The 15,246-nt window shown below is 38.1% G+C and overlaps 1 protein-coding gene across 1 annotated transcript in view; it reads left to right on the forward strand.

Annotated features, from left to right (window-relative positions):
• Thsd7a (thrombospondin type 1 domain containing 7A) overlaps positions 1-15,246 on the forward strand; it is a 352,216-nt gene that overhangs the window by 38,229 nt on the left and 298,741 nt on the right. The gene's annotated exons all lie outside the window — the stretch shown is intronic.

Genomic DNA, 15,246 nt, shown 5'->3' on the forward strand with positions numbered 1-15,246 from the left:
TGGGCAAAAGTAGATAAAATGGAATTTTCAAACATTATTTAAGAGGACATTTCTCTTTCCAAAACAGAAATGTGAAATAAAAAGTAGTCATCATCAATATATGAATGAGATCACAAGAAGGGGAAGGAAAATTTAGAAGTCAAAAATGAAATAGATCTGAAAATCAGTCATTAAGTTTATAGGGAAATTGATGCTGGTTGGCCAGCAGAGTTTATACTATTGCAGAAACCAAAGGGCATGAAATAAGGCTAAGCAATTAGCTAATTGGAATAAATTATATGACCTATGTATTTGTGATTAATAAACGACTGAAAGAAAGAAGAATAGTTTTTCTAATTTCATTTAGGTTCTTTTAAAAAAGAGGCATGTTTTTATAGGAAGGGACGAATATTTTCCCCTAGGAGCTCATCTCCATTAGTGATTTTTCTGCAAACTGTCACAGAGCACCACATAGAAGTAACCTGGGAGAGGTTTACTCGGCTCACAGTTTTGTCTTGACATTTTCATGCTGTACTAGTGCCTCCTGTTCCTGGCTAGGGCTGTAGGAGGCTGCTTGCTTACATGTCCACAAACAAGAAGCAGAGCTCTCATTCCTGAGATGGGAGCTGAGATATAATCAACACCTCCTCCTCCCTACCAGATGGGCCCTTGTCTACAAGTCTCCTAAAACAGCACCACCAGAGAACACACCAGTCTAAAGAACTTCAAACTGTAACAATATACAAGAGGCAATATTTGCTTTATATTTTGGGGTTACTGCATTTGTTATTTAATATGAAGTATATTGTAGCAGCAGATGTCAGCATCTAATCAGACTTGCCATTTAGTTCACTAGATAATTTCTAACTGCCAACCTCTGTATGTATTTACCATCTCTGAAAACTTTCACTAGTTTCTGAACTAATTAACCTTGTTGCATGCTAGGCTACAAATGCCAAGATATTAATGATGCTTCGAGTAGAACTCAAACAAAGTTTTTAAAAGTAAATTTTGTTCACCAAGCTTAACTGTTATCCTGGAGGCTTACTGCTCAATGAGCTCACTCTTTCTAGTTCTGGCTGAACTCTGGTTAGCTGGTTCCATTCAGCTGTTCTGGCTCAAAACTCCTCTCCGGTATGATTGACTCAAGCTGGGTTCTCTTGGATTCTCACTGAATTGCGTGGCTTGGCCTCAAATTAAATCTGGCAATTTGTACTAATCTTCTGGCTCCTTCTTATTCTCTGGCTTCAACTGCCCTAGCTGACATGCACTGAGCTGCATGAACTTATGAATGAACTCAGCTTCACGCCACTGGACTGACTCCCAACTGACTGAGATCAACTGAGCTGACTGCTTAACTGAGCTACTAGAACTCTCCTCCGAACTAACTGACTCTCTCTCTCCCTCCCTCCCTCCCACCCTCCCTCTCTCTCTCTCTCTCTCTCTCTCTCTCTCTCTCTCTCTCTCTCTCTCCCTCTCCCTCTCTCCCTCCCTCCTTCTCTCTCTTTCTCCCTTTCCCTGTGATGTTCTTAAATAGCTTCTCTTTGCTGTGCTGTTCTCATGAGAGTTGGGTTTCTCCTATTCTGTCAAATCTTTTTCTCATTCATCACTTTGTCTGCCTCTCAATTAGACGTAAGTTTCAAACATGCCTGCTTCCTTTTACAAACTAACTTCATTGTTTGGAATTAAAGTGATGCACTAATGATATGTCTGTATTCCAGCCAGAGGAAATAAAGGTGTGTATTATGTCTGCATTCCATCCATACCACTCAGCTCTAGAAAGTCTTTGGGTATCATCAGAACATCCATGTTACTGGATTAAAATTCCTCTACAATAGCTAATGATGATTGATGTGGAATGTTTCAGCTTTCTTGCTCCTCACTGGAATTGTCACCAGGTGGAGGTTTCTTCATTCATGTCTTCTCAAAGGAAAGAAATCAATTCAGAGACACAGATAGTTTAAGCAGAAGTTTATTTAGCAAAGCAAAGGTTAATGTAAGGGGGGAGGGGAGGGACCCATTCATTGCTTCCATGTATTAGAGTCAATTTCTGACTGAATTGAAATTTTATTTAAGAAAGGAGAAAAATCAAAGATTCTTAAGTTATAAGAATGACTTAAAGTAAATAGTCCAAGGGCTCTCTGTTGTTGAAATTTTCAGAAGTTAAGTAAACAGTGGTCATCAATTAAATTTGCCAAGTCTTGAATAAGTTGAAGGAACTTTGTGAGCCTTCTTTTTAGCAGCATTAAAGATATTTCAGCTGTGAAATGTCTGTTGTGGGCTTTCTGTTTTTGATCTTGTGTGGTGCTATTGTTTACAGAAATCGAAGGGGATGAGATTTTCTAGTATTAGGGATTTCTCTGCCACATTATAAGGTGTCGTGAAATTCTTTGGTACAAAGAGTACTGAAATGGCATTTTTCCACTTTAGTTGCATAATTGGAAGCTATTTTACTGGAATTTTGACAATGAAAACAGAAAAGAATAAAGAAAAAAGAAATAAAAGAAGGGAGGGAAAAATCCTGTGCAATTTTGTTTTGTTTAGGCACCCTTAGAATCAGACATTCATATAATGCAGTGTGCATACTTTCTGTTGAGGCTCAGAGTACAGGGATACGAAACTGATATACAGAAGGGGAGACAGTCCATAATGCTTTCATAATTTAACCATGACTGGAAACAATTAAAATCTAATCCCATTAGGGAAATGTCTAAAGCCAGTACAAATACACAGTTCAGTCATCCCGAGACAGGCATATGAGAGTTAGATATGAGGTTAACCAAGAAAACCTCCACTGTATATTGGTAGCTGTATTGTAAAAAATCCTGTTTGTTAAACCTAAAGCTATGACCTGATTCTTCACACTATATCAGAAACTAGTGTCCCTGGAGCTTCCCCAATCATTCCATCACACGTGAGCTCTAAAGAAGACTTGCATCTTCAAAGACCCTGGCTTCATTATTATATACTTTGCCTTGTGGTCTTGAAACCTCTGTGGGGGTCAGGCATCATGGCTCCCACCTGTAATCTCAGCACTTGGGAAGCTGAGGAAGTGGGCGTTAATATGAACCCCAGATAAGTCTAAATTATAGACTGATATTCTATCACAAACACACAAAACAAAAGAAACAAACAAACAAAAAAAAAAACCCAAAGGATTATGGGAAGGCACACTTTGCAAGGGAACCCCAGTCCTATTATGATTTGGAATATGCCATCCAGTCATAAATAATAACTACTATTTTTTTTAAATAGAGAGGAGGCCAGAAATAGGAGGAGAGTGAGGTGAAGAGGGAGCAAAGGAGAAATTGGAAGAAGGAAAGGAATAAAAACATGTAATTATATATTAAATATTTTAAAAAGTCAAAGACTATTTGTCCTTTAAGCATCTGCAACTAAGAACCCCCAAAATTGCTACCCTCCTAACCTCCTCAGGTCAGTCTGCTCCAATCTCTCTCTCTCTCTCTCCCTAAAAAATAAATTAATATATGTGTGTTTATAAGAGAATGAATATGAAAGTGTGTGAGAGTATGCGTATGTATGTAAAATTTATACCTTTCTTTGTACAGTCTACAGCAAAGCAAAGACTTTATTATGACTCATATCTAAAATATTTTTTTCCTAATGATTTACAACTTGGACTGACTGTGCATTTGTGGCTATCTGTCATTTTTTTAGAACCAGAGAAGACAGCATCAAACGTTTCATCAGAAAAATCCAAACGGAAGGTTCTGGGTTTTCTTTTTGTTCTTAGGAATGAAGTGGTTCAGAGCAGATGGGAACATTGCTAATTGCCAAAAATATTCTTTTGAGGAAATACTTAACCTTGTGTAATTATACCTATAGCTATTTTCTCACCACATGTGTTTTTGCCTCCCACCCTGGCCTCCTTTCTTAATTTCTATAAATAAATTTATCCTAACATTTTTGGGAGTAGCAGTACTGGTAGTTGGTGGTTTGATGCCTGGAATACTGCTGAGACTCCTACAGCACACAGAAAGAATTGTCTGACTCAAAATGTATATATTAGAAGCTAAATTGTCTGGGTATTTTATATTTTAGAAGTGCCTACTATTCTTTTAATTTTTAATAATTGATAAAAGTTAGATACATTTTTGAAGGAAACTTTTTCAGTTATAACTCATTAGAGGCAACTTTTTAAAAGTAGGAGTTGGGTTGTTTTTATCAATATAGGTGCAGATTCTAAATTACATTTTGTTGTTTGTTTTTGCACATTGAAGACAGCTGCTCAATGACCCTGCAAACGAGAGAAATGTGTAACTCAATTGACCCTTTTAATTAAGGATACATATAGGTTTAGGTAGTATCTATTATAACTGTAAAAAACACATGAGCCATTTATCACATTATGTAACCTATTTTGTTGCACTATCTTTATATTTTGAAGTAATGGTTTCAAAATGGTCTTACGCATCTGATGGTTTTGAGATGGAATCTCAGAATGGCTAAGATCAAAAATTCAAGCTAGACCACATGCTGGCAAGGATGTGGAGAAAGAGGAACACTCCTTCATTGCTAGTGGGAATGCAAACTAGTACAGCCACTTTGGAAATCTATCTGGCGCTTTCTCAGAAAACTCGAATAGGGCTTCCTCAAGACCCAGCTATTCCACTCCTTGGAATATACCCAGAAGATGCTCCAGCACACAACAAGGACATATGCTCAACCATGTTCATAGTGGCCTTATTCATAATAGCCAGAACATGGAAACAGCCTAAATGTTCCTCAGTAGAAGAATGGATAAAGAAACTGTGGTACATTTACCTATGGAATACTACTCAGATATTAAAATCAAGGAATTCCAGAAATCTGTGGACAAATGGATTGAACTAGAAATGATCATAATGAGTGAGTTCACCCAGAAGCAGAAAGACTCAAATGGTATATACTCATGCATGTTCCATGAAAGTCTTCACTTACAGGAAAGTGGGATAGATGTGAGGACATTCTATTGGGACTATAGGTGAGATAAATATGGGAGAATAGGGAAATAGAAGGATCCAGAGGGTCCTAGAAACCTACAAGAAGAACATTATGATGGGAAGATCTGGGCTCAGGGGTCCTACTCAAACTATGGCATCAGCCAAGGACAATACTTGCAATAAACTTCGAACCCCTACCCAGATCTACCCAGTGGACAGGACATTCTCCACACTTGAGTGGAGAGTGGGGTCTGACATTCCCACGAACTCTGGTGCCCCATTTTTGACCATGTCCCCTGGATGGGGAGGCCTGGTGGCACTCAAAGGAAGAATAGCAGGATACCAAGAAGAGAGTTAATACCCTATGAGCATATACAAGGGGAGGAGGTCCCCCTCATTCACAGTCATAGAGGAGGGGAGTAAGGAGAAAATGGGAGGTAGGGAGGAATGGGAGGATACAAGGGATGAGATAAGAATTGAGATGTAATATGAATAAATTAATAAAAGAAATCGAAAAAAACCCAAAATAGTCCTACCTCTCTGCCTAGTGAACATGACATGTGCTTTCAATGCATTATACATATCACTCAGATTTTTATTTTTTTATTCAGGTATTTCATAGCTTCTTAGTTCTCTCTATAAGTTAAAAATCTTCTTACATTTTTCATTTAGCTGTAAGCATTACTCCAAAAACTCAGTTGGCTAAAACAATGACACTACTATGTGCTAGTTTCTGTGGTCCAGGAGTTACAGGATTATTTAGTAATTTAGATTTAGCCTCATAGAAATATATGAGATTATTTTAAATTGTTAGATGGGAAAAAGTCATCAGAATGCTTGATAGGACCTACAGAATTCATCTATAAGATGGCTCACTCAGATTTCCAGTATGTCATAGCTAACCTCTGGCAGGAACCTAGGCTTATCAAATGGGCTTGTATATGAAGCATTCTCCAAGCATGCCAACTAGATTCCCCCATAACTGGTGATACATGAGGAAGAAGAGCAAAAATCAGAATATATTTTATGACCTAAACATAAAAGTCATATACATAAATTACATAATATTGACTAGATGTTTAGGTCATTTTTATTCAGTGTCAGAGGAAATCTTACAAAACACACTTAAGTGTTAAAGGTTTGTGTTCTCCAACTCCTAATATGAAGGTGCTAGGAGGAAAATACTTAGAGGAGGAGGCTGGTGCCCTCATGAACAAAATTAGTGACTTTGTAAAAAGTCAAAAGGCTTTCTCTCTGCTTGAGGCCAATAAGTATGCAGGGATAAACTGTATGTTGTGGTTTGAATGAGAATGGACCCTATAAGCTCATATATTTTAATGTGTAGTCACTACGAAGTGGAACTATCTGATAGTAATAGAAGTATTAGGAGGCGTGGCCTTGTTGGTAGAAATGTGTCATAGGGCTTGAGGTTTCAAAAATCCATGCCAGGCTCTCATCTCTGGTCTCCTCCTCCTCCTCCTCCTCTTCTTCTTTCTTCTTCTTTCTTCTTCTTTTTCCTCCTCCTCCTCCTCCTCTTCTTCTTCTTCGTCTCTCTCTCTCTCTCTCTCTCTCTCTCTCTCTCTCTCTCTCTCTCTCTCTCTCTCTCTCTCTCTCCTGCCTGTGGATCAGGATCAAGATGCAGAACTCTCAGCTATTCCTTCAGCACAATTTCCGCTTATGTGCCACCATGTTCCCCACCATGCTAATAATGAGTTAGCCTCTAAAACTGTAAGAAAGTCTCCCATTAAGTGCATTCTTTTATGAGAGTTGTCTTAGTCAACTCTCTTTATCACAAAAGAACAGTGATTAAGACAGTAGTTGGTACCAGGCAGTAGTGGGGCATTGTTCTGATGGGATTGAGCATGTTGTAACAGGCCCAACCATTAAGTGAGACTACTTAAGGGATCATTCTAGTAGGAGCGCGGAAGACAGTACTGAGGGCAATATGAACTATGGGAGGTCACTTCAACAAGTTTCAGAGGGAAAGAATATTAGTGGCTTTGAGACCACTCTTGTGATATTTTGGTTAAGAATGTACTGGCACACAGAAGAAGGATAGCAGGCTACCAAGAAGAGACTTCATACCCTATGAGCATATACAGGGGGAGGGGGTCCCCCTCAGTCACAGTCATAGGGGAGGGGAGTAAGGGGAAAATGGGAGGGAGGGAAGAATGGGAGGATACAAGGGATGGGATAACAATTGAGATGTAATATGAATAAAATAACAAAATATATTTTAAAAAAGAATGTGGTTGCTTCTTGCAGTTTGTGCTAAAATTCTTCCTGAGGCTAAATTAAAGAGTTTAGATTAATGGCATAGGCAGAGGAGTATTGAACATGTCATGTGGTTATTAGTGGTCACTGTTATCCAGATCTGTAATGCAAAAGAGCAAGCTGAGTAAGTAGAAATATAAAATGTACAGTTTGAGGATAAAAGGAGCACCAAGAAATATAATGTTGAAGACAAGTCTAGTACTATAGAAGATAAAGTTTAATAAAAAGCCTAATGCTAAATAGAACGAATGGAGTGCTGACCTCAAGGCAATGTCCCACGCAGTTAAATATCCAATTCCTGAAAAGGAATTAAAGATAAGCTTAAGCACTGAAGGAAACCCTCAAAAGCACAAAGCTGATGCAAATGTATCTGAATGAGAAGGGCGAGTTTCAGCTGCACCAAGCAGAAGAACTAGGCAGCTTTGGGCATGTAGTTCTTGATTCAGAGTCATGAATACAAGACAGGTGCTGTGGACCTCCTTCCATTGCTAAGGAAAGCCCCTAAGGCCAAGCTTTCAGGAGGGTTCCTGCATGGAGGATCAAAGCTTTGTGTGAAGTTGTAGAAATGATGCCTGGATTGCATTAGAAATCCTAAGATGGTGGAGATGCCAGAGCCATGGGACACCTGACAAGTAAAGATGACGGCCAAGAGAGAGAAATAGGTTGTTGTCAACAAAGCTAAAAGGAGCTGGAGATAGGAAGAGTGCCTTGACATCAGACATAGAGTTTGCCCTGCTGGGTTTTAGACTTGTTTTGGTCCAGTATTCCCTCTTTGTGCTCCTTTCCCTCCCCTTTGGAATGGTGATCTCCAGCTCTTTCTCCAACACCATGTGTGCTTATGTGCTGCCACACTTCCCACCATGGGGGTAATGGACTAACCTTTGAAACTAAGCAAACCCTTAATTAAATGCTTTCTTTTATAAGAGGTGCCTTGGTCATGGTGTCTCTTCACAGTAATAGAACACTGACTAGGAAGCTATATGCCATATACCAGGATGTAAAAAGACTAGACCTAAGTCTGGAAAACACATTCACAGGAACTTTGAAAGTAGATTTTTCAGACTTCAGGACTACATATAATACATGTTAATTGTGAAATCAACCTATAATAATTTGTAATAGAGGTATAAAATAAGGCAGAGATAGCAATGATGAGGAGCGGATGAGTGGAGTCATCTGCTATTTTGGTGTCAGTACTTATACTGTGATTGATATGACAAAATACTTTATGATAGTAAAAGATGTTACTTTCCTTTTTATATATAATTATCACAAACTGATTAGTCGTGTTTTATAATCATTTTTCAGCTCAATTATTGATGCCTTGAAAATGAAAAAGACTAGAACTATAAAAACCAATATGATGTTAATATTAATTATAAATATACAATTATAAATAAAATCAAAATATAAATATAAAACTAAAATTCAAATAATATTCAAAGGAGGATTAGAATGAGGCACATGGAACAGAAATACACTTTGCTTTGGTGAGAAAGATGTTGAGATTCATAAGGGAATAGATAAGCTTTGGATAAAATAACTACAGATTACTCTGAAGACTTTTGTGTCTGCTTATAGAAAGAAGGGGCCTATTAGAACAATGAATCTAGAGTTTTTTCATACCATGATGTATCAGCAGATTAGCAGGTTTAGAGAAGTAGCCAGGATACATGGGAAACATGGAGGGGAGAAAAACCTAGAAAACTTTGCTTCAAATTCACTCATGGTAGAGATTATTAAGGTAGATGGAGAACAGAGGGAGGGAGATAAGGAAAAGGAGTGGAAGAGAAGGAGGGAGGAGAAAGGGAGAGCAGGAAAAGAGGAGGGAGGAGAGAAAGAGAGGGAGAGAGAAGGAGACAGAGACAGAGAGAGAGAGGAAGAGGGAGAGAGGGACAGACAGAGAGAGAGAGAGAGACAGACACAGACACAGAGACACACACAGAGTGAGACAGAGACAGAGACACAGAGAGAGAGAGAACCCTGAATGGAAATGGACATTTCTAAGAGACGGATGGACAAAACCTCTTGTTTCTTTGATCTTGACCATCAGGTTGATCTTCAGAAAATCCTTTAATGTTACTATTCTTTTAACATTGTTTTATAGGCTTAACCTAAAAGTCTTTATAGTACTTCTATATTTAAAAAGTTAGGAATTCTGAGAGTACCACCTCCCACAAGTTGTTCTCTTATCTCCACATGTATACTTGGCAAGTGCATGCCCTTAAGCGCGCGCGCGCACACACACACACACACACACACACACACACACACACACACACACACACACACACGAAGGGGGGAAGGGGGCGAGAGAGGCAAATATTCAGCATTTAGGACATATAAGAAGATGCTCCTGTGGGAGGAGGCATCAGGTGCTGGGGTGGGTGTTTCAGGGCCTCCTGCATGCTAGTCATCAATTTGCTGAAGAGTCCACTCCAGCCCCTCCTGCTACTCTTTTCTGAAAGTGTGCTAGGCCCCAGTTCAGTGGACGACAGTATTGTCATCTTTTCCGAGCTCTTCCTCTGAGAAACTCAGTATTCTTTGTGAGAGCTTGAAAATCTCATTGCTGTGAGACAATGTAAAGCTTAAATTGATAAGGACATCCTGGGGAAAGCCTTGTCAATGCTGGAACTACACTTTCAGTGTGACTTCTGGATATTAAGTATTAAACTGTGTGCACAAGGATCCCACATGGTATCTAAACTTGTGGAAAATGTCACACTTTAAGCAGTAATTTAAGATCCATAGCTGAAATACGTCAGGAAAAGATATTCTTGATCAAGTCTATGGCTCCTAAGAGGGCCCTTAAGCCTTTCTGTGAGTCACATCTTATACTAGAATATCTTAAAAATGAAAGAAAACTGAACCTTTAACAAATTATCCTAGAATATGCTGTAGAAATCTCAGCTGTGTTTCTTAGGACCCTTCATGTTAGTGCACATGCCTAAGTCAGATAAGAAGTGTTGATGATGAAGAGATGGCTCAATGGTTAACAACTGACTTTGACTTTAGGTCCGGACACTGAGGACACTGGGCATACACATGGTGCAGAAATTTATAGGTAGGCAAACACCTATACACATTAAAATAAAATAAGAATCCACTTGGTAAATTCTGAATTACATATACTTTTCCAAAGCCTGTTCTTATAGCTATCTCCCCAAACTGTTATTGTATCTAACACACAGGACCGAGTTCATATAGAAAGGGGTACAACTTAAAGAGATTCATAGTACAGTAAATTAAGGATTATAACAGGAAAAAAAACTATACCCAAAGCACAAGTCCCCCAACATTTTTATATCCCTGGTAAATATTAATTTAGTCTGGGTTTGCTGAAATTAACATTACTAAAGCATTTTTTATATCCATAGCATTTAAATGATGGAAAATTTGAGAACTGGACTGTTGTTTTTATATGAACATTAGGCATTCAGATCACACACACACACACACACACAGCACAGCACAGGAGTCAAGGTCTTTTTTTCTTTTATGTGTCCTCAATGTGGAAGAGGGAGTCTGATCACATAGGTAGAGTGTGAATCTTAGAAAAATGTACTCATGGATTCTGGCTGAGATTGATCCATGGATACAAGTCCATGTGTTTGTATGGGGTGAGGGGTTGGTAACTGAATCTACACATAAAGCAAAGCGTTGGTATACCTCCCCAGTGGAATAAAATATTTTTTCCCTGAGAGTTTGTTCTTTCTCTTTGCTCTCATAATCTTCCCTCTGTAATTAGACACAGGAGCATAATCATTATTCAATTTTGGTCTCCTCATATAAAGTGCTACGGTGAATCTCTCGAACATCTCATCATATGGCTCCAAATGTCCCTTTTGATGGTCAGTATGACTATAACATCGCGTGTTGTAAAAGAAATCAGTTTTTAAGAAATTGACCTGGGCACTTTTAGATTTCCCTTTTCATTTCTACATTACATTAGCTCTGATCATTTTCTGTCATGCAGTCTAACACTGCTTTCCATTCAGTGACTAAAATCATAAAATATGTCTGGTAATGCCTAAAATATATCTGGTCATGCATTTATAACAACTGAGAAAACCCACAGAAAAAATACCCAAGTGTACCAATGTACAGCGCCTTCTTCTTTGGGTAAATCAAGAGCAACGTCTACAGTGATGTGTGAAAAAGCTGGTCGTGATTGAAATGCCTCATTTACAAGAGGCACAATGAGAAAAGACTTCCAGCCATCCACTTCAGAAGCTCAAATTGCTGCTGCGACCTATTTCAAAGGCTTCAGCGCTAAGATTTTTGATTGACAGCTGCAATGATGGTCAGAATGTATGCTTAGCTCTCTTCAGAGACATTTGTGTTTCTTCATTTCACCCAGTAGACACTGTATCTATATTTTTAAAAGGTTGTTTTTAATTGTTTTAATTGAAAAACATCTCATTTTACAAAATGTATCTAGCAGTCAAACAAGGAAAAGTAAGAGACAAACCAGATGTGGTATTTTATCAAGTGTAACATGAATTTAAAGTAGATCTTGCATAAAGTCATGGAATAGAACATGAGATTGATTATAAAGGACCACTATCTCTATTAGCAAATAAGGCTGAGAAAATTGACCAGATGATAAAGCAAGGGACCTTTTTCTTTGTTTTTTTTTTTTTTTTTTTTTTTTTTTTTTTTTCTCTTTCTTTAGAAATTCTTCAAAATTATAAAGCCTTCAACATTTTCCTTCAGGGCACTGTAGCCACAACAGATTGGTGTGTCCCTTGATGAGGCTGATTTTTCCTATGCAGATTGAGTCTCCAGGGCAAATTTTCATAAGTGAGAACAGCTACTTTCACAAATGTGTTTGCTGCCCTGGAGGAGAAAATGAAACATATGTCCTAACTTTCATGTTTCAGATCTTTGGTGGTCTGGAGACAGCCCCTCCACACCAAGTAGACACTTACCCAGAGAACCATGTGCAGTTGGCCTCCATGAAATTGTCGCTCCCCTGGGCCAGCCACCGCCAGGAAACATCTGCTTAATCACCAGCCAACATTCATAAAGGAAGCCTGCTTAGCTTATGTTTATGCTTATGTTTCAAAAAGATAGACATTGTTTACCATAAAATCTGAATCTTTTTAATTACATAGTGGGTGGATTTTCAGCCAAATTTAGTAAAACAAAAAAAGAATGTTTCAAATTTTAAAATGTTCATAGCTGTTTTAATTTTGTTTTTTGAGACATTTATTTTAAACCATGGTGAAGTATTTGTAATACAAACTTACCATTGTAGTCTTACTTTATTAATTTATTCATTTTTAAATCTTTCATATATGTATTTTTGATGTGTGTGTGTGTGTGTGTGTGTGTGTGTGTGTGGTGGGGTGGGGTGTGTGTGAATGCAGGCCCACATAAGCCACAGCACACATGCTGAGTTCACTGAAGGTAGGTGTCAGTCCCTACCTTCTACCTTATTTGACACAGGAATTCTTATCTGCCTTTGTTATCTAGGCTAATTGGCATATGAGCATTCAAGGATTCTCCCATCTTTTTCCTTCTTATCAGAGGTGTGCTCTGATACTCAATAATTTGAATGCTTTACAGGGGATTTTGGTTAGTGTTTAATATCAGTGAAAAACCAGAATCACCTCAGTGATGGGTTGTTTAGAATGCCAGTGGGGGAGGGGTTCATAATTGTACTAATTGAGCTGGGAAGACCTTCTCACTATGGGTGGTGTCATTCCCTGGCTTCAGTTCTGGAGCTTATGAATGGAGAAAGAACTGAGCCGGAGCATCCATACACTAATGTGATGTGACGGCTGTTTCAGTAAGTCTTAGTTATGGCTCAGTTTCATGCTGCGTTTTGTCCTTGAGGTTTGAGAGAGAGAGACAGAGAGAGAGACAGACAGACAGAGAAACAGAGAGACAGAGACAGAAACAGAGACAGACAGAGAGATACTTTTAAGATGTCAGTCATATCAGAGGAAGGATAGCAAGCTACCAAGAAGAGACTTGATACCCTATGAGCATATACAGGGGGAGGAAGTCCCCCTCAGTCAAAGACATAGGGGAGGGGAGTAGGGGGAAAATGGGAGGGAGGGAAGAATGGGAGGATACAAGGCATGGGATAACAATTGAGGTGTAATATGAATAAATTGATAAAATATATTTTAAAAACAGTTAAAAAAAGATGTCAGTCATAATAAATTTCAAGAATTGCTTTCAAGCTGTTATTTGCTGGTTTCCTCCTGATAAAATTGTTCTTCCTAGAGACACTGGTAAATGTGGCATGCTGTCCTTGCTCTTTAGAGTACACTCTTGAAGGTAGAAAATGCATTGTGTAATGTTGCACATAAATGATTTTTTAAATAGTTTTTGAGCCAGCCCAAGTTTAAAACAGATTCCAGATTACTATGTAATTAAAATGCAATTCTCTGAGTAATAGCTTTCTCTATTTGGAAAATAAAAATTTAGTTTCTTTTTCTCTGTAAAACATCAATTTAAAAAATTTTATTAGGTAAAATCAATAAGATCTTACCATAATTTATGAAATAGGACTTTGGATGTGACAAAATTTAAAACTCAAAATGACCACTTTTGAACAGCTATAAGTAAGTCATGGTAAAAATTTAACTGTTTTCCATGTACTTTTTAGCTCTGTCTGCATGAAGATCACAGAATTAGGTATCAATCCAAGCGATAAAGCATGAACGCATGGAAAACTAGTATGAACGCTTAGATCACTGCCTTCAGAGCCAGCTTCTAGCATGTGTCTCTTGACGTAGTTCATAGCATGAAATGTAACAGTAAAAGCAAAGCATAATTAAAATAGTAATGAAACAATCATTTTCAAAACCATTGGCCATTCACATTATTTAACTATAATGTTTAAGTATATTTGAAAATAATAGTTGCTGCACTTATTGCGGATAATGTTGATGGTTTGAAGTCATTATTAAGAGGTAATCTAATAGAAGAATCTTTTATTTATAATTAAAATAGTAAATTCATAAGCTAATGAAATTCCCAACTCTCATCAGAAAAAAAATTGTTAGTAGTGCTGGCAATTAACACAGAGCCCCAGTACTGGTCACCTCCATGAATACAAGACTGTGAAGTGGATGGTCATAACTGGGGCATCTGTATAGGGACGCTTGTCATGCTTCTTCATCCATACATGGCGCTGCAGCTGGGTAGGAATGTTTAACTGCTATCTTGCTTTGGTAGCTCGCATAGAATTTCCTGTAGCTACAGAAGCCAGGCTGCAGGAAGAAGGTGTTCAAGTCAGCTCTAACTGGAATTGTCTGAGTCTTATGTCCTAAGTGGGTAGTGTCTTCAGCAATTTGGTCCCACTCTCAAGCCCCAAGAGATAAACCAAAGTCTATATCAATAGTTCATTTTTTTTTTTTTTGGCAGCCACTTGGACTCCTCTAACCACATATTTGAATTACATACATTTTAAATTCTTTGACTTTGAATGATCTTCCTTGATGTCTAAAGTATTTATATAGTACTTAGCATATTTATTGACCTTTATTTTCATCTCATTGTATTCTGAAGTAAGCCCGTATCTGTAAAATCTTAAAGTCATCACTCACTTTAACTCACTGTCTGTTGAATCTTCTTTTTCCTTTCTCCTCCCATGTTGAGCTGTTTCTTTGTGGACTCTTTTTTCTTCCCCAAGCCATTTGAAATCACAAACTTTCAACAGGAATTAATTAAGACTGTATTCTATATCAGGATCTTATGTAGGCCTGTCAGTGAACAAGTATTCTAAAAAATTTTTACTCTGGTCTTATTGTGGGCTGAAGCTGAAGATAAAAGTAAAATCTACATATAACCAAATATGTTTAAAAATCATGTAGAAAGATAGAGGAGAGTGTTGGGATAAGCTACCGCTGTATGCAGAGTTCAGAGTTGGTGTCTTTGAGGTGTAGTTCATAAAAGTGTTGACAGTGAACATTAAGGTGCCCAGGATCAGGAAGGAACATGCACATTGGAGGAACCAGAAAAAGAGCAATGCAGTCAGGGAGAACAAAGGTTTTGATCACAGGGCCATGGAGAGACAGACACTTTGAATCCA

This window comes from Acomys russatus, chromosome 10 (genome assembly GCF_903995435.1).
Source record: "Acomys russatus chromosome 10, mAcoRus1.1, whole genome shotgun sequence".
Lineage (NCBI taxonomy): Eukaryota > Metazoa > Chordata > Mammalia > Rodentia > Muridae > Acomys > Acomys russatus.